Source organism: Cherax quadricarinatus, chromosome 75 (genome assembly GCF_038502225.1).
Source record: "Cherax quadricarinatus isolate ZL_2023a chromosome 75, ASM3850222v1, whole genome shotgun sequence".
Taxonomy (NCBI): domain Eukaryota; kingdom Metazoa; phylum Arthropoda; class Malacostraca; order Decapoda; family Parastacidae; genus Cherax; species Cherax quadricarinatus.
Window position 1 is genome coordinate 2,221,327 of NC_091366.1, and position 18,192 is coordinate 2,239,518.

At 46.5% G+C, this 18,192-nt stretch overlaps 1 protein-coding gene across 21 annotated transcripts in view; it reads left to right on the top strand.

The window, feature by feature from the left end:
* Positions 1-18,192, top strand: part of Graf (GTPase regulator associated with FAK) — a 550,104-nt gene that overhangs the window by 371,536 nt on the left and 160,376 nt on the right. The window contains exon 1 of one of the 21 annotated variants that reach the window (XM_070100912.1): positions 16,832-17,186. The exons of the other annotated variants lie outside the window; for them this stretch is intronic. The gene's annotated coding sequence lies outside the window, so the exon portion shown is untranslated. Of the gene's footprint in view, positions 1-16,831; positions 17,187-18,192 lie in introns of those variants that run through there. 21 annotated transcript variants of the gene reach the window in all.

An 18,192-nucleotide genomic window follows, 5' to 3' on the forward strand; every position in this document is an offset into this window, starting at 1 on the left:
GGTAGGGATGAAGGAAGGTAGTATATATCATGGTAGGGGTGAGGAGAGGTAGTATAGATCATGGTAGAGGTGAGGAGAGGTAGTATAGATCATGGTAGAGGTGAGGGGAGGTAGTATAGATCAGGGTAGGGATGAGGGGAGGTGGTATAGATCATGGTACGGATGAGAAGAAGTAGTATAGATCATGGTAGGCGTGAGGAGAGATAGATCATGGTAGGGGTGAGGGATATGGTATAGATCATGGTAGGGGTGAGGGAGGCAGTATAGATCATGGTAGGGGTAAGGAGAGGTAGTATAGATCATGGTAGGGGTAAGGAGAGGTAGTATAGATCATGGTAGGGGTGAGGAGAGGTAGTATAGATCATGGTAGAGGTAAGGGATATGATATAGATCATGGTAGGGATGAGGGGAGGTAGTATAGATCATGGTAGAGGTGAGGAGTAGTATAGATCATGGTAGGGATGAGGGGAGGTGGTATAGATCAACGCTACCATGTACCTATTTTCCACGCTACCATCTACCTAGTTTCAACGCTACCATCTACCTAGTTTCAACGCTACCATCTACCTAGTTTCAACGCTACCATCTATTTTCAACGCTACCATCTATTTTCAACGCTACTATCTACCTAGTTTCAACGCTACCATCTACCTAGTTTTAACGCTACCATCTACCTAATTTCAACGCTACCATTTACCTAGTTTAAACGCTACCATCTACCTAGTTTTAACGCTACCATCTACCTAATTTCAACGCTACCATTTACCTAGTTTAAACGCTACCATCTACCTAGTTTCAACGCTACCATCTACCTAGTTTCAATGCTACCATCTACCTAGTTTCAAAGCTACCATCTACCTAGTTTCAACGCTACCATCTACCTATTTTCAACGCTACCATCTACCTAATTTCAACGCTACCATCTACCTAGTTTCAACGCTACCATCTTCCTAGTTTCAACGCTACCATCTACCTAGTTTCAACGCTACCATCTACCTAGTTTCAACGCTATCATCTACCTATTTTCAATGCTAACATCTACCTAGTTTCAACGCTACCATCTTGTGATGCAGTTCAGATGGGCTTGTGAGGTCTCTAGGGAGACCTAATTATATGGTCACACCTGCCTTAGCAAATGTCGGGTAGTCACGCCCACGTCTGAGGTCTTTTGTTGTTAACGGCGTCAGACCTCGGCGTCAGGTCGTAACACGTGGTACATACCCCATTGGGGAGGGGGTACTTTGACTACGATATAAGCCCAGGGAACAGCGGAGCAAAGAGGTTGTTGGTGACAGGTCCGGGGAGCGAGAGCTGTGGACAGCTGCGTGTGTAGTGGACCACGCATTGGGAATCTCGGGTCAGCTGGTCGGTGAATTAAGAGTGAGTACTAGTCCGTGTTACTGATAACATCTACCCTTCCCCTGGTAATAAGTCTCATAGGTCAATTGTTATATTGTGTAAATTTCCATCAGGATATGTTGTATTCTAGCCCTTTTATGTTATTAAGTAAACTATAGCCATAGTTCCCATTTTTATTTGTACCTTCGTATGCTATTCCCTATTCTGTTAAGCACTGGGATATACAGGAGACGTGCTCACTCGCTGGGATACCTCCGGTAGAGTGGGTAGAGGTCTCACAATCTACCTAGTTTCAACGCTACCATCTACCTAGTTTCCACGCTACCATCTACCTAGTTTTAACGCTACCATTTACCTAGTTTCAACGCTACCATCTACCTAGTTTCAACGCTACCATCTACCTAGTTTTAACGCTACCATCTACCTAATTTCAACGCTACCATTTACCTAGTTTCAACGCTACCATCTACCTAGTTTCAACGCTACAATCTACCTAGTTTTAACGCTACCATCTACCTAGTTTCAACGCTACCATCTAACTAGCCTCAACGCTACCATTTACCTAGTTTCAACACTACCATCTACCTAGTTTTAACGCTACCATCTACCTAATTTCAACGCTACCATTTACCTAGTTTCAACGCTACCATCTACCTAGTTTCAACGCTACCATCTACCTAGTTTCAACGCTACCATCTACCTAGTTTCAACGCTACCATCTAACTAGCCTCAACGCTACCATTTACCTAGTTTCAACACTACCATCTACCTAGTTTTAACGCTACCATCTACCTAATTTCAACGCTACCATTTACCTAGTTTCAACGCTACCATCTACCTAGTTTCAACGCTACCATCTACCTAGTTTCAACGCTACCATCTACCTAGTTTCAACGCTACCATCTACCTAGTTTCAACGCTACCATCTACCTGTGTAGCTGTGTACATGTTTGTGTACACGGCTGTGTACATGGGAGTATGCATGTAAGCACGCGTATGTGTACATACACTCGAGTCACTGTGTCGCCTGACTGGTGGTAGTGGCACTAGAGTATTGAATTGTGGTTAGTGGTGGTGGTGGTTAGTGGTGGTAGTGGTGGTGGTTAGTGGTGGTGGTGGTTAGTGGTGGTGGTGGTGGTTAGTGGTGGTGGTTAGTGGTGGTGGTGGTTAGTGGTGGTGGTTAGTGGTGGTGGTGGTTAGTGGTGGTGGTGGTTAGTGGTGGTGGTGGTTAGTGGTGGTGGTTAGTGGTGGTGGTGGTTAGTGGTGGTGGTGGCTAGTGGTGGTGGTTAGTGGTGGTTAGTGGTGGTGGTGGTTAGTGGTGGTGGTTAGTGGTGGTTAGTGGTGGTGGTGGTTAGTGGTGGTGGTGGTTAGTGGTGGTGGTGGTTAGTGGTGGTGGTGTTTAGTGGTGGTGGTGGTTAGTGGTGGTGGTGGTTAGTGGTGGTGGTTAGTGGTGGTGGTGGTTGGTGGTGGTGGTAGTTAGTGGTGGTGGTTAGTGGTAGTGGTGATAATGTTGGTAGCTTAAGTTAACGTTACATAGATGGTGGTTGATGGTGATAATGGTGGTAGGTTAGCGTTACATAGATGGTGGTTGATGGTGATAATGGTGGTAGGTTAGCGTTACATAGATGGTGGTTGATGGTGATAATGGTGGTAGTTTAACGTTACATAAATGGTGGTTGATGGTGATAATGGTGGTAGTTTAACGTTACATAAATGGTGGTTGATGGTGATAATGGTGGTAGTTTAACGTTACATAGATGGTGGTTGATGGTGATAATGGTGGTAGTTTAACATTACATAAATGGTGGTTGATGGTGATAATGGTGCTGGACTGGTGACATGCAGCCTTAAGGTAACTTTAAACTTGTGGAAGGTGCTGCATGTAGCGTAGGGTGGTGCTACATGTAGCGGAGGGTGGTGGTGCTACATGTAGCGGAGGGTGATGCTACATGTAGCGGAGGGTGGTGCTGCATATAGCAGAGGGTGGTGCTACATGTAGCAGAGGGTGGTGCTGCATGTACCGTAGGGTGGTGCTACATGTAGCAGAGGGTGGTGCTACATGTAGCAGAGGGTGGTGCTACATGTAGCAGAGGGTGGTGCTACATATAGCAGAGGGTGGTGCTACATGTAGCAGAGGGTGGTGCTACATATAGCAGAGGGTGGTGCTACATGTAGCAGAGGGTGGTGCTACATGTAGCAGAGGGTGGTGCTACATGTAGCAGAGGGTGGTGCTACATGTAGCAGAGGGTGGTGCTACATGTAGCAGAGGGTGGTGCTACATGTAGCAGAGGGTGGTGCTACATGTAGCAGAGGGTGGTGCTACATGTAGCAGAGGGTGGTGCTACATGTAGCAGAGGGTGGTGCTGCATATAGCAGAGGGTGGTGCTACATGTAGCGGAGGGTGGTGCTACATGTAGCAGAGGGTGGTGCTACATGTAGCGGAGGGTGGTGCTGCATGTAGCAGAGGGTGGTGCTACATGTAGCAGAGGGTGGTGCTACATGTAGCTGAGGGTGGTGCTACATGTAGCAGAGGGTGGTGCTACATGTAGCAGATTGTGGTGCTACATGTAGCGGAGGGTGGTGCTACATGTAGCGGAGGGTGGTGCTACATGTAACAGAGGGTGGTGCTACATGTAGCAGAGGGTGGTGCTACATGTAGCGGAGGGTGGTGCTGCATGTAGCAGAGGGTGGTGCTACATGTAGCAGAGGGTGGTGCTACATGTAGCTGAGGGTGGTGCTACATGTAGCAGAGGGTGGTGCTACATGTAGCAGATTGTGGTGCTACATGTAGCGGAGGGTGGTGCTACATGTAGCGGAGGGTGGTGCTACATGTAGCGGAGGGTGGTGCTACATGTAGCGGAGGGTGGTGCTACATGTAGCAGAGGGTGGTGCTACATGTAGCAGAGGGTGGTGCTGCATATAGCAGAGGGTGGTGCTACATGTAGCGGAGGGTGGTGCTACATGTAGCAGAGGGTGGTGCTACATGTAGCGGAGGGTGGTGCTACATGTAGCGGAGGGTGGTGCTACATGTAGCAGAGGGTGGTGCTACATGTAGCGGAGGGTGGTGCTACATGTAGCGGAGGGTGGTGCTACATGTAGCAGAGGGTGGTGCTACATGTAGCGGAGGGTGGTGCTACATGTAGCGGAGGGTGGTGCTACATGTAGCGGAGGGTGGTGCTACATGTAGCGGAGGGTGGTGCTACATGTAGCGGAGGGTGGTGCTACATGTAGCAGAGGGTGGTGCTACATGTAGCGGAGGGTGGTGCTACATGTAGCAGAGGGTGGTGCTACATGTAGCAGAGGGTGGTGCTACATGTAGCGGAGGGTGGTGCTACATGTAGCGGAGGGTGGTGCTACATGTAGCGGAGGGTGGTGCTACATGTAGCAGAGGGTGGTGCTACATGTAGCGGAGGGTGGTGCTACATGTAGCGGAGGGTGGTGCTACATGTAGCGGAGGGTGGTGCTACATGTAGCAGAGGGTGGTGCTACATGTAGCAGAGGGTGGTGCTACATGTAGCGGAGGGTGGTGCTACATGTAGCGGAGGGTGGTGCTACATGTAGCGGAGGGTGGTGCTACATGTAGCAGAGGGTGGTGCTACATGTAGCAGAGGGTGGTGCTACATGTAGCGGAGGGTGGTGCTACATGTAGCGGAGGGTGGTGCTACATGTAGCAGAGGGTGGTGCTACATGTAGCGGAGGGTGGTGCTACATGTAGCAGAGGGTGGTGCTACATGTAGCGGAGGGTGGTGCTACATGTAGCGGAGGGTGGTGCTACATGTAGCAGAGGGTGGTGCTACATGTAGCGGAGGGTTTTCTGCTACACGTAGGAACCTTTGTGTAGTAAACAGAGCGCTACTGGTGCAGGTCACTTATACTGTAGTTGTATTGTGGAGGCTAATTGTTAGCGTTACGCCACGATGGCCCCTCAAGGAAGGTTCCTCGATGTTGGTGAGGGGCTCTTGATTTAGGGAATTGGATCTGCGCTCCAGTTCCCCGAATTAAGCCTGAATGCCTTCCACATCCCCCCCCCCCATGCGCTGTATAATCCTCCGGGTTTAGCGCTTCCCCTTTGATTATAATAATAATAATACGCCACGATGGAGGCTGCCAGGGACGGCTGTAGGGTGTCACTGGCGGCTGTAGGATGGCTAGAGGCTGCCAGGGTCTGGAGAAGGCTACCAGGGACTATAGGAAGCTGCCAGGGACTACAGGAGGCTGCCAGGGACGGCTGTAGGTTGTCAGTGGTGGCTGGAGGATGTTAAGGATGCTTAGAGGCTGACAGGGTCTGGAGAAGGCTACCAGGGACTATAGGAGGCTGCCAGGGGCTACAGGAGGCTGCCAGGGACGGCTGGAAGCTGCCGTGGACGGCTGTAAGCTGTCAGGGGCGGCTGTAGGCTGTGAAGGGCGACTGAAAGCTGTCAGGGGCGGCTGAAAGCTGCCAGGGGCGGCTGGAAGCTACCAGGGGCGGCTGGAGGCTGTTAGGGATGGCTAGAGGCTTCCAGGGGCGACTTTAGGTTGCCAGGGACTGCAGAAGGCTGGCAGGGAATACAGGAGGGTGCCAGGAAATACAGGAGGACGCCAGGGACTACCAGAGGCTGCCAGGGACTACCAGAGGCTGCCAGGGACTACAAGAGGCTGTCAGGGACTACTAGAGGCTGCCAATAGTTACATGAGGCTGCCAGGGACTACATGAGGGTGCCAGGGACTACAGGAGGCTGCCAGGAACTACTAGAGGCTGTCAGGGACTACAAGAGAGTGCCAGGGACTACAGGAGGCTGTCAGAGACTACAGGAGGCTGTCAGGGACTACAGGAGAGTGCCTGGGACTGCAGGAGAGTGCCAGGGACTACAGGTGGCTGTCAGAGACTACAGGAGGCTGTCAGAGACTACAGGAGGCTGTCAGGGACTACAAGAGGCTGTCAGGGACTACAGGAGAATGCCAGGGACTACAGGAGTGCCAGGGACTACAAAAGAGTGCCAGGAACTACAAAAGAGTGCCAGGAACTACAGGAGAGTGTCAGGGACTACAAGAGAATGCCAGGGACTACAGGAGAGTGCCAGGGACTACAAGAGAGTGCCAGAGACTACAGGAGAGTGTCAGGGACTACAGGAGAGTGCTAGGGACTACAGGAGTGCCAGGGACTACAAGAGTGCCAGGGACTACAGGAGAATGCCAGGGACTACAGGAGTGCCAGGGACTACAGGAGGCTGGCAGGAATACAGGAGGGTGCCAGGAAACGCAGGAGGATGCCAGGGACTACCAGAGGCAGCCAGGGACTACCAGAGGCTGCCAGGGACTACAAGAGGCTGTCAGGGACTACAAGAGGCTGTCAGGGACTACAGGAGGCTGTCAGGGACTACAGGAGAGTGCCAGGGACTACAGGAGTGCCAGGGACTACAAAAGAGTGCCAGGGACTACAAAAGAGTGCCAGGGACTACAGGAGAGTGTCAGGGACTACAAGAGTGTCAGGGACTACAAGAGTGCCAGGGACTACAGGAGAGTGCCAGGGACTACAGGAGAGTGCCAGGGACTATAGGAGAGTGCCAGGGACTACAAGAGAGTGCCAGGGACTACAGGAGAGTGCCAGGGACTACAGGAGAGTGCCAGGGACCACAAGAGAGTGCCAGGGACTACAGGAGAGTGCCAGGGACTACAGGAGAGTGCCAGGGACTATAGGAGAGTGCCAGGGACTACAAGAGAGTGCCAGGGACTACAAGAGAGTGCCCGAGACTACTAGAGGCTGTAATGGACTATTGGATGGTATTCAGGGCTACTAGACATCAACAGTGTGTTGCTACCTTAGTCTACTTAGTCTACAGTGTTACACAAACTTCTACGTCATCTACAGTGTTACACAAACTTCTACGTCATCTACAGTGTTACACAAACTTCTACGTCATCTACAGTGTTACACAAACTTCTACGTCATCTACAGTGTTACACAAACTTCTACGTCATCTACAGTGTTACACAAACTTCTACGTCATCTACAGTGTTACACAAACTTCTACGTCATCTACAGTGTTACACAAACTTCTACGTCATCTACAGTGTTACACAAACTTCTACGTCATCTACAGTGTTACACAAACTTCTACGTCATCTACAGTGTTACACAAACTTCTACGTCATCTACAGTGTTACACAAACTTCTACGTCATCTACAGTGTTACACAAACTTCTACGTCATCTACAGTGTTACACAAACTTCTACGTCATCTACAGTGTTACACAAACTTCTACGTCATCTACAGTGTTACTAACAAAGTTCTACGTCATCTACAGTGTTACTAACAAAGTTCTACGTCATCTACAGTGTTACTAACAAACTTCTACGTCATCTACAGTGTTACTAACAAACTTCTACGTCATCTACAGTGTTACTAACAAAGTTCTACGTCATCTACAGTGTTACTAACAAAGTTCTACGTCATCTACAGTGTTACTAACAAACTTCTACGTCATCTACAGTGTTACTAACAAACTTCTACGTCATCTACAGTGTTACTAACAAACTTCTACGTCATCTACAGTGTTACTAACAAAGTTCTACGTCATCTACAGTGTTACTAACAAAGTTCTACGTCATCTACAGTGTTACTAACAAACTTCTACGTCATCTACAGTGTTACTAACAAAGTTCTACGTCATCTACAGTGTTACTAACAAAGTTCTACGTCATCTACAGTGTTACTAACAAAGTTCTACGTCATCTACAGTGTTACACAAACTTCTACGTCATCTACAGTGTTACTAACAAGGTTCTACGTCATCTACAGTGTTACTAACAAGGTTCTACGTCATCTACAGTGTTACTAACAAACTTCTACGTCATGTACAGTGTTACTAACAAAGTTCTACGTCATCTACAGTGTTACTAACAAAGTTCTACGTCATCTACAGTGTTACTAACAAAGTTGTACGTCATCTACAGTGTTACTCACAAAGTTCTAGGTCATCTACAGTGTTACTCACAAAGTTGTACGTCATCTACAGTGTTACTCACAAAGTTCTAGGTCATCTACAGTGTTACTCACAAAGTTCTAGGTCATCTACAGTGTTACTAACAAAGTTCTACGTCATCTACAGTGTTACTAACAAAGTTCTACGTCATCTACAGTGTTACTCACAAAGTTGTACGTCATCTACAGTGTTACTCACAAAGTTCTAGGTCATCTACAGTGTTACTCACAAAGTTCTAGGTCATCTACAGTGTTACTCACAAAGTTCTAGGTTATCTACAGTGTTACTCACAAAGTTCTAGGTCATCTACAGTGTTACTCACAAAGTTCTACGTCATCTACAGTGTTACTAACAAAGTTCTACGTCATCTACAGTGTTACTCACAAAGTTCTAGGTCATCTACAGTGTTACTAACAAAGTTGTACGTCATCTACAGTGTTACTCACAAAGTTCTACGTCATCTACAGTGTTACTCACAAAGTTCTAGGTCATCTACAGTGTTACTCACAAAGTTCTAGGTCATCTACAGTGTTACTCACAAAGTTCTAGGTTATCTACAGTGTTACTCACAAAGTTCTAGGTCATCTACAGTGTTACTCACAAAGTTCTACGTCATCTACAGTGTTACTCACAAAGTTGTACGTCATCTACAGTGTTACTAACAAAGTTCTAGGTCATCTACAGTGTTACTCACAAAGTTCTACGTCATCTACAGTGTTATTAACAAGGTTCTACGTCATCTACAGTGTTACTCACAAAGTTCTAGGTCATCTACAGTGTTACTCACAAAGTTCTAGGTCATCTACAGTGTTACTCACAAAGTTCTAGGTCATCTACAGTGTTACTCACAAAGTTCTACGTCATCTACAGTGTTATTAACAAGGTTCTACGTCATCTACAGTGTTACTCACAAAGTTCTAGGTCATCTACAGTGTTACTCACAAAGTTCTACGTCATCTACAGTGTTACTCACAAAGTTCTAGGTCATCTACAGTGTTACTCACAAAGTTCTACGTCATCTACAGTGTTACTCACAAAGTTCTAGGTCATCTACAGTGTTACTCACAAAGTTCTACGTCATCTACAGTGTTACTCACAAAGTTCTAGGTCATCTACAGTGTTACTCACAAAGTTCTAGGTCATCTACAGTGTTACTCACAAAGTTCTACGTCATCTACAGTGTTACTCACAAAGTTCTAGGTCATCTACAGTGTTACTCACAAAGTTCTACGTCATCTACAGTGTTACTAACAAAGTTGTACGTCATCTACAGTGTTACTAACAAAGTTGTACGTGGAAATATAAACAAAAATGCAGTATAATGTGATCCTTTATTGACAACGTTTCGCCCACACAGTGGGCTTTTTCAAGTCACACACGGATCTACCTGGGGTTGGAAGGTACGGGAGTATTTATAGTCAAGTTCACAATGTTGAGGTCAGGTGGAGAATGTTGAGGTCAGGTGGAGAATGTTGAGGTCAGGTGGAGAATGTTGAGGTCAGGTGGAGAATGTTGAGGTCAGGTGGAGAATGTTGAGGTCAGGTGGAGAATGTTGAGGTCAGGTGGAGAATGTTGAGGTCAGGTGGAGAATGTTGAGGTCAGGTGGAGAATGTTGAGGTCAGGTGGAGAATGTTGAGGTCAGGTGGAGAATGTTGAGGTCAGGTGGAGAATGCTGAGGTCAGGTGGAGAATGTTGAGGTCAGGTGGAGAATGCTGCATCTGATGATCTACCGGGTGGGGTTATAGAGTCTTGGGTAGCTTGGCAGGGGTATTGGACAAGTTGTGAGTAGACCTTCTGCAGTGTTCTATGTTCTTATGTGGGATAGCGATGAAGAAGTTTCTTGGCGAGTGGTTCAGCTATGTTATAGAAGCCGTAGTTCTGGTTGAAATTGTTGGTTATAGAGATAAGCGATGATTCCAGGATTCTTCTGTATTGAGTGTTGTCTTCTGTGGCGATAAGTCTTGAGTTTCTGTAGTTAATTAAATGGTTGTGTGAATTGCGATGTTGTACACAGGCATTCCTTGTATCGTCAGTCCTGCTTGCATATTGGTGTTCTGAAATACGTGTTTGGAGGTCTCTTGATGTTTCGCCCACATAATTTGTTGCAGTCATTACAAGGGATTATGTATACCCCTGCAGAGGATGGAGGCTTGTCCTGTCTACTACTGGTGATGTCCTTGATGGCCGTGGTTGTGGAGGTAGATACTTGGAATGATGTTTTGGCAAAGATGTTGGAAACATGTTTGGGATTGGAGTTGGTTGGGAGGACTATGTATCTCTTCTCGGCAGTGTCTTCTCTGGGTGTGTTGAAGATGTTTAATGCCCGGGCATTAGTCTACAGTGTTACACAAACTTCTACGTCATCTACAGTGTTACTCACAAAGTTCTACGTCATCTACAGTGTTTCTAACAACGTTCTAGGTCATCTACAGTGTTACTCACAAAGTTCTACGCCATCTACAGTGTTACTCACAAAGTTCTACGCCATCTACAGTGTTACTCACAAAGTTCTACGTCATCTACAGTGTTACTCACAAAGTTCTAGGTCATCTACAGTGTTACTCACAAAGTTCTACATCATTAACTCTTACAAGGTTGTTGATCTCTCTCCCCAGAGTTAATTTCAGTCAACAGTGAGAGTGAATCATCACATTAGTAATTTACACGATAACTGCTGCCCTCTACCATGCTGGTGTACCTTCACCACCCCTCACACACACACACACACACATTATTGTCTCGGTTGTTAACCTTTTCCTTGATAAAACTCTACTTCAGTAAAGGTCTAGACTAGAGGGACTAATCGCAAATTTGCACTCTGAAATAACTCTCTGCGAAAATAGGATGCCTGGCACATGACACAAAATAACTTCAATAAGTGTAATTATTACATTAAAATGTAATGGAAGTAGTGTAGGGGCACCGAGACTCTTCAACACATGCATGAAGGGAATTGCAACACACCACTGACTGTCAAGAGGGAACTGGTTTAGTTTTTCAAGATAGTTCCTGATTAGCCGGGCTGTGATGACTGTGTTGGGCTGCACCAACAGCCTACTGGATAGGACCCGGCCGCAGGGGTCGCTAATAGTGAGTGTGGTGGTGTGGTGGTGGTGGTGAGTGTGGTGGTGATGGTGAGTGTGGTGGTGATGGTGAGTGACGGTAATGGTGTGAGGTAGCGGGTGAGGGGAAGTTAGAAGAGGGGATGTGCCATCACAATGGTTGGTTCCTTGTTCTCCCACAGTCTTTCCCCTCTTTCACCCTCCCTTACTTCCCTCTCGTTGCTCCCTCCCTCTTCATTATCCATCTCTGTACCCCTCCATTCTATCTATTTCCTCCGGGCTAGTGGATAAAGGATAATAAAGAGGCCTCTGTACGGAGGGGAGATGAAGAGATGAAAGAGAGAGGCTGGGAGCACTCCCAACACCTCTATCTATCTATCTATCTGAAGTAAGTTTAGTCTCTTCTCTGAGGACGAGGGTCCCCAGTCGCCTAGCTTCGGCTAAGCGCCCATACTTATATACGTATTTATATCAATTACAACACTGCCACTAGCCAAGGAGTCGAACCCATGCTGCCTTGGCCCGCCTCATGGTGTTGTTATTGATCAATACCACTCGTTCGTGGTTACAATAATATATATATATATATATATATATATATATATATATATATATATATATATATATATATATATATATATATATATATATATATATATATATATATGCAAAACAACCACTCTGAAAGAATAGAGAAATTCCAAGCGCTTTCGTGATAGTTCCTTGATAATGTGAGTAGTCACGAAAGCGCTTGGAATTTCTCTATTCTTTCAGAGTGGTTGTTTTGCATATTCTGAAATCACCTGTTTACTGTGATCTTATTGCATATATATATATATATATATATATATATATATATATATATATATATATATATATATATATATATATATATATATATATATATACATATATATACATTGAAAGGTGTATGTCCTGTGTATATATCTACTACAGTAATAATAATTACACTTAAGAGTAACTGTATGAACTTAAAGATATTTGTATCTACTTTTCAAGTGATTTATTTTATGTATTTATTGTGAACGTTGACACCATGACCACTGTTGTTGATGTTTTAGTAAACTGTGTGTGTGTGTGTGCCATGACTGGCACTAAGGTGTGCAGTGCCACTATTAGGATTGACTGTGATGATGCCTTTTTGCTAGTAACTCTCTCCCTCACTGAGTAGAGGAAACAGCAGTGCCACTAATAAGGAAACAGCACCTTGGACGAATTGACTTCTCTTAAACAGCAGTAAAAGACTTAAATGTAAATACACATGAATCATTTATATTAAGAGAGACCTCACACACCTTGATAAATAGGAGAGGGGACCCTGGAGCTAGAGGTCGACGCATAAGTGGCAACATCATATATGTTGCCTTGTTGACTGAGAGGCTGGAGGTAAGGACCCAGCTGTCCTAATCTTTCTACACTCTGTTAACTGTGATATGTGTCACTAACTGGGCATTGCAATGGTTAGCGTAAGAAGGAGAAAGGAAAGCTGGGAGAGAGCCATATTTAATGTAGTATTGAGAGGGGTGGAGAGGGCTAGTAGTGAGAGGGGTGGAGAGGGCTAGTAGTGAGAGGGGTGGAGAGGGCTAGTAGTGAGAGGGGTGGAGAGGGCTAGTAGTGAGAGGGGTGGAGAGGGCTAGTAGTGAGAGGGGTGGAGAGGGCTAGTAGTGAGAGGGGTGGAGAGGGCTAGTAGTGAGAGGGGTGGAGAGGGCTAGTAGTGAGAGGGGTGGAGAGGGCTAGTAGTGAGAGGGGTGGAGAGGGCTAGTAGTGAGAGGGGTGGAGAGGGCTAGTAGTGAGAGGGGTGGAGAGGGCTAGTAGTGAGAGGGGTGTTGTGAATGTGTCAGCGGGAGGCTGGGAAGATCAGGCGGAACAAGTACATAACCCAGCTGTCTCTCTCTCTCTCTCTCTCTCTCTCTCTCTCTCTCTCTCTCACTCTCTCTCATGCAGGAATGCCGCATCACATCGTAATAACACAACTGTAGCTAACTCACGGAACTGGTAGGATTGAAACCCAAGATGGTTTCCAGTACATGCATAAGACACATGTGCAACGGTTATTTTTATTGCCGTTCTTCTGTCACATACAGAGGAGAATGTATTGTAGGCAGCAGGGGTAGTGACGAGGTAAAGTTGATGTGATCACTCCATCAACCTTGGAGAAATAATTTGAGGTGGTCAGTCCCTCAGCCTGGAGAAGAGTTCAGCTCCATGGTCTGGAACAAGGTGGTCAGTCCCTCAGCCTGGAGAAGAGTTCAGCTCCATGGTCTGGAACAAGGTGGTCAGTCCCTCAGTCTGGAGAAGAGTTCAGCTCCATGGTCTGGAACAAGGTGGTCAGTCCCTCAGTCTGGAGAAGAGTTCAGCTCCATGGTCTGGAACAAGGTTGTCAGTCCCTCAGCCTGGAGAAGAGTTCAGCTCCATGGTCTGGAACAAGGTTGTCAGTCCCTCAGCCTGGAGAAGAGTTCAGCTCCATGGTCTGGAACAAGGTGGTCAGTCCCTCAGTCTGGAGAAGAGTTCAGCTCCATGGTCTGGAACAAGGTGGTCAGTCCCTCAGCCTGGAGAAGAGTTCAGCTCCATGGTCTGGAACAAGGTGGTCAGTCCCTCAGTCTGGAGAAGAGTTCAGCTCCATGGTCTGGAACAAGGTGGTCAGTCCCTCAGTCTGGAGAAGAGTTCAGCTCCATGGTCTGGAACAAGGTGGTCAGTCCCTCAGCCTGGAGAAGAGTTCAGCTCCATGGTCTGGAACAAGGTGGTCAGTCCCTCAGTCTGGAGAAGAGTTCAGCTCCATGGTCTGGAACAAGGTGGTCAGTCCCTCAGTCTGGAGAAGAGTTCAGCTCCATGGTCTGGAACAAGGTGGTCAGTCCCTCAGTCTGGAGAAGAGTTCAGCTCCATGGTCTGGAACAAGGTGGTCAGTCCCTCAGTCTGGAGAAGAGTTCAGCTCCATGGTCTGGAACAAGGTGGTCAGTCCCTCAGCCTGGAGAAGAGTTCAGCTCCATGGTCTGGAACAATATGAAATTGAAGCATGAGAATGGAGTCTTAAATACTGTCGAAGGGGAGGTGGTATCATCTGCAAGAAGTTGCAGGGGACAGGATTCACTAGAAGAAAGAAGAAGGTGAGAATTGTGGAGCACTGCAGCAAGCCTATGCTTGGCAGGTCCCTCTGGAATCCAGTCCTTCTCACTCATAAATGGTAGTTAAGTGATGAGGTGGTGGAAGATGTCCCTTGTGTTGCTGTGTTTGACAGGTATATTGAAAATGTTTTTTGTTTTCTGGGGCCTATTGAAAGGTTTGATTTATATCCGCTTGGAGATTTACAGTGTCCTTAGTGGATGTCACTCATGTTAATTGTGGTATCACCAGCAAATAATGATGCAGTGCTATGATTTATATCTTAGATATGAGATGTAAATCATAGCACTGCATCATGGGGAAAACAGTGGGGGGATGGGGCGAGTACTGTACCTTGTGGAAGAGAGCTTTTCACTGTAGCAGCCTCTGACTTAACTCTGTTTACTGTTTCTTTGTGTTGTGTTGGTTAGAAAGTTGAAGATCTATCTGCTTACTTTTCCAGTTATTCCTTTATCACACATTTTGTGTGCTGTTACACCATACTCGCATTTGTCGAAGGCTTTTGCAGAGTCAGTGTACTCTACCATATCATAGTGGTCCAGTAGTTGTGAGAGGCAGGAGCGACCATCCAAGACCATATCATAGTGGTCCAGTAGTTGTGAGAGGCAGGAGCGACCATCCAAGACCATATCATAGTGGTCCAGTAGTTGTGAGAGGCAGGAGCGACCATCCAAGACCATATCATAGTGGTCCAGTAGTTGTGAGAGGCAGGAGCGACCATCCAAGACCATATCATAGTGGTCCAGTAGTTGTGAGAGGCAGGAGCGACCATCCAAGACCATATCATAGTGGTCCAGTAGTTGTGAGAGGCAGGAGCGACCATCCAAGACCATGTCATAGTGGTCCAGTAGTTGTGACAGGTAGGAGCGACCTCACAACTGCCTGTGGGAGATGTGGGTGGAGTTACCTGTGGGAGATGAGAGCATTTACGGAGGGCATCATGACACGACTAATATTGTGAAGGTAATTCCTGGTGTTCGGTGGCCCGTAGTGTGTGTGTGTGTGTGTGTGTGTGTGTGTGTGTGTGTGTGTGTGTGTGTGTGTGTGTGTGTGTGTGTGTGTGCGCGCATGCTTGCGTGCTTGAGTGCCTGTGCGTTCGTGCGTGTAAATCATTGAAGAAGTGCGTGACAGTTTGTGTCCTACACTGACAGTGTAGTAGCAGGGTGCGTGACCATTTAATGTCGTATATTGACCATTTTCAGGAAGGTTTCAGAGCGTCACTTGGACTCCAGTGTCTGTCAGTGATGAATCACTGCAGTCACAACAAGTTATGTGATGTGCAGTGTTGTGATAGTGATGCTGGATGTTTCACCTCCCTCTCCCTCATCCTCTTTCCCCTAATACAAGGATGTTGTGTGGGTGAGGGGGCGCAGCCGTGTCTGCTGATGGGGAGTGAGGGAGGGAGAGGTGTGTGTGTGTGGGGGACCGCTGGATAGTTTGAGCAGTGCCTCGCTGCCTGCCACTGCTGGTACACTACCGCTCCAGGCTTGTGTTCACCGTCGCTTTCTCACCTTCCCTGCCGTGTAGTTCCCATCTCCCCTCTCTCACACGTTAACTCTGCTGTCTGCACTGCATTATAGGTGCTGTCTGATACGTTCCTGCCTCGCTAAACATCCGTGTCTGTCCTGGCTTCCTCCTGATTGTGACAGCCATGGATGAAGACACCCCAAACACAGCCTCCGGCAGGAGGAACATCCTACCCCCTGGTGCTTTCCTACAGTGCCACCAGGCCACCATGGTGTGCCAACACTGCTGTAGACCTACTAGACGTATCTAACTATCCAGCAGGCCTACACCATGAAGACTAGTGCTTAATCTTTACCTAGTACGACCACCAGTGCTCTAATCTACATCTAGCCCGGGCCCCGTCCCCCTCACTCACGTTATTTGTCGTGGGAGATAAAGCGATATATATATATATATATATATATATATATATATATATATATATATATATATATATATATATATATATATATATATATATATATATATATATATTCTAGGGTGGTAGATATGTGAATATTTTGTGCTTATAGTGCTCGGGAATGATTGGTTAGTATATTAGGTTTAACACTTACCTACGTAACGAGGATCATTAAGAACTCTCCATATACTCAGGTATACATCTCTCGGTGTATATCCACTGAGTGATACACTCTTCAGTGTATATACCATGAAAGATATACGCCTCGCAGCGTATATAAGCAGACATATACCTCCAGGTATATATAATATTATTATTATTATTATTATTATTATTATTATTGTTTACAATAGTTATTTCTCATACAGAAAAACTAACACATTTCAGTGTATATATATACCTTGAATATTGACTGGAGAATACAACGTCAGTGTATATACACTGACTAGTCGTGATTGGACAGCCTTACGTATTCTCAAGTGCAGTGAGAGTGCATTGACCAATGTAGTCTGAGTGCATCCGCGGTGGGGAGTGAATGATGCCGGGGGTAACACCAGAGTGACACTCACCTGTGTGGGGGTTACGAGAGGGGTCAGCGCCCCCGCGGCTCGCTGCCAGACCAGGCCTGCCTGCCGACAGCCTCATTGTTGAAGCTGTGTAAGGAGGCTTGAGGCTGTCTGCCAGCCAGAACAACATGGGTCTTGGGAGGAGCATAACTTCCTTCTGCAGTGGAGGTAAGACTCAAGACTGTCTCTCAAGACTGTCTCTCAAGACTATCTCTCAAGACTGTCTCTCAAGACTCTCTCTCAAGACTGTCTCTCAAGACTCTCTCTCAAGACTGTCTCTCAAGACTGTCTCTCAAGACTCTCTCTCAAGACTGTCTCTCAAGACTGTCTCTCAAGACTGTCTCTCAAGACTCTCTCTCAAGACTGTCTCTCAAGACTGTCTCTCAAGACTCTCTCTCAAGACTGTCTCTCAAGACTCTCTCTCAAGACTATCTCTCAAGACTATCTCTCAAGACTATCTCTCAAGACTATCTCTCAAGACTATCTCTCAAGACTGTCTCTCAAGACTCTCTCTCAAGACTCTCTCTCAAGACTGTCTCTCAAGACTCTCTCTCAAGACTCTCTCAAGACTGTCTCTCAAGACTGTCTCTCAAGACTCTCTCTCAAGACTGTCTCTCAAGACTGTCTCTCAAGACTCTCTCAAGACTGTCTCTCAAGACTGTCTCTCAAGACTATCTCTCAAGACTATCTCTCAAGACTATCTCTCAAGACTATCTCTCAAGACTATCTCTCAAGACTATCTCTCAAGACTGTCTCTCAAGACTATCTCTCAAGACTCTCTCTCAAGACTGTCTCTCAAGACTATCTCTCAAGACTCTCTCAAGACTGTCTCTCAAGACTGTCTCTCAAGACTCTCTCTCAAGACTGTCTCTCAAGACTATCTCTCAAGACTCTCTCAAGACTGTCTCTCAAGACTGTCTCTCAAGACTCTCTCTCAAGACTGTCTCTCAAGACTATCTCTCAAGACTATCTCTCAAGACTATCTCTCAAGACTGTCTCTCAAGACTCTCTCTCAAGACTGTCTCTCAAGGCTCTCTCTCAAGACTGTCTCTCAAGGCTCTCAAGACTATCTCTCAAGACTATCTCTCAAGACTGTCTCTCAAGACTATCTCTCAAGACTCTCTCTCAAGACACTCTCTCAAGACTCTCTCTCAAGACTATCTCTCAAGACTCT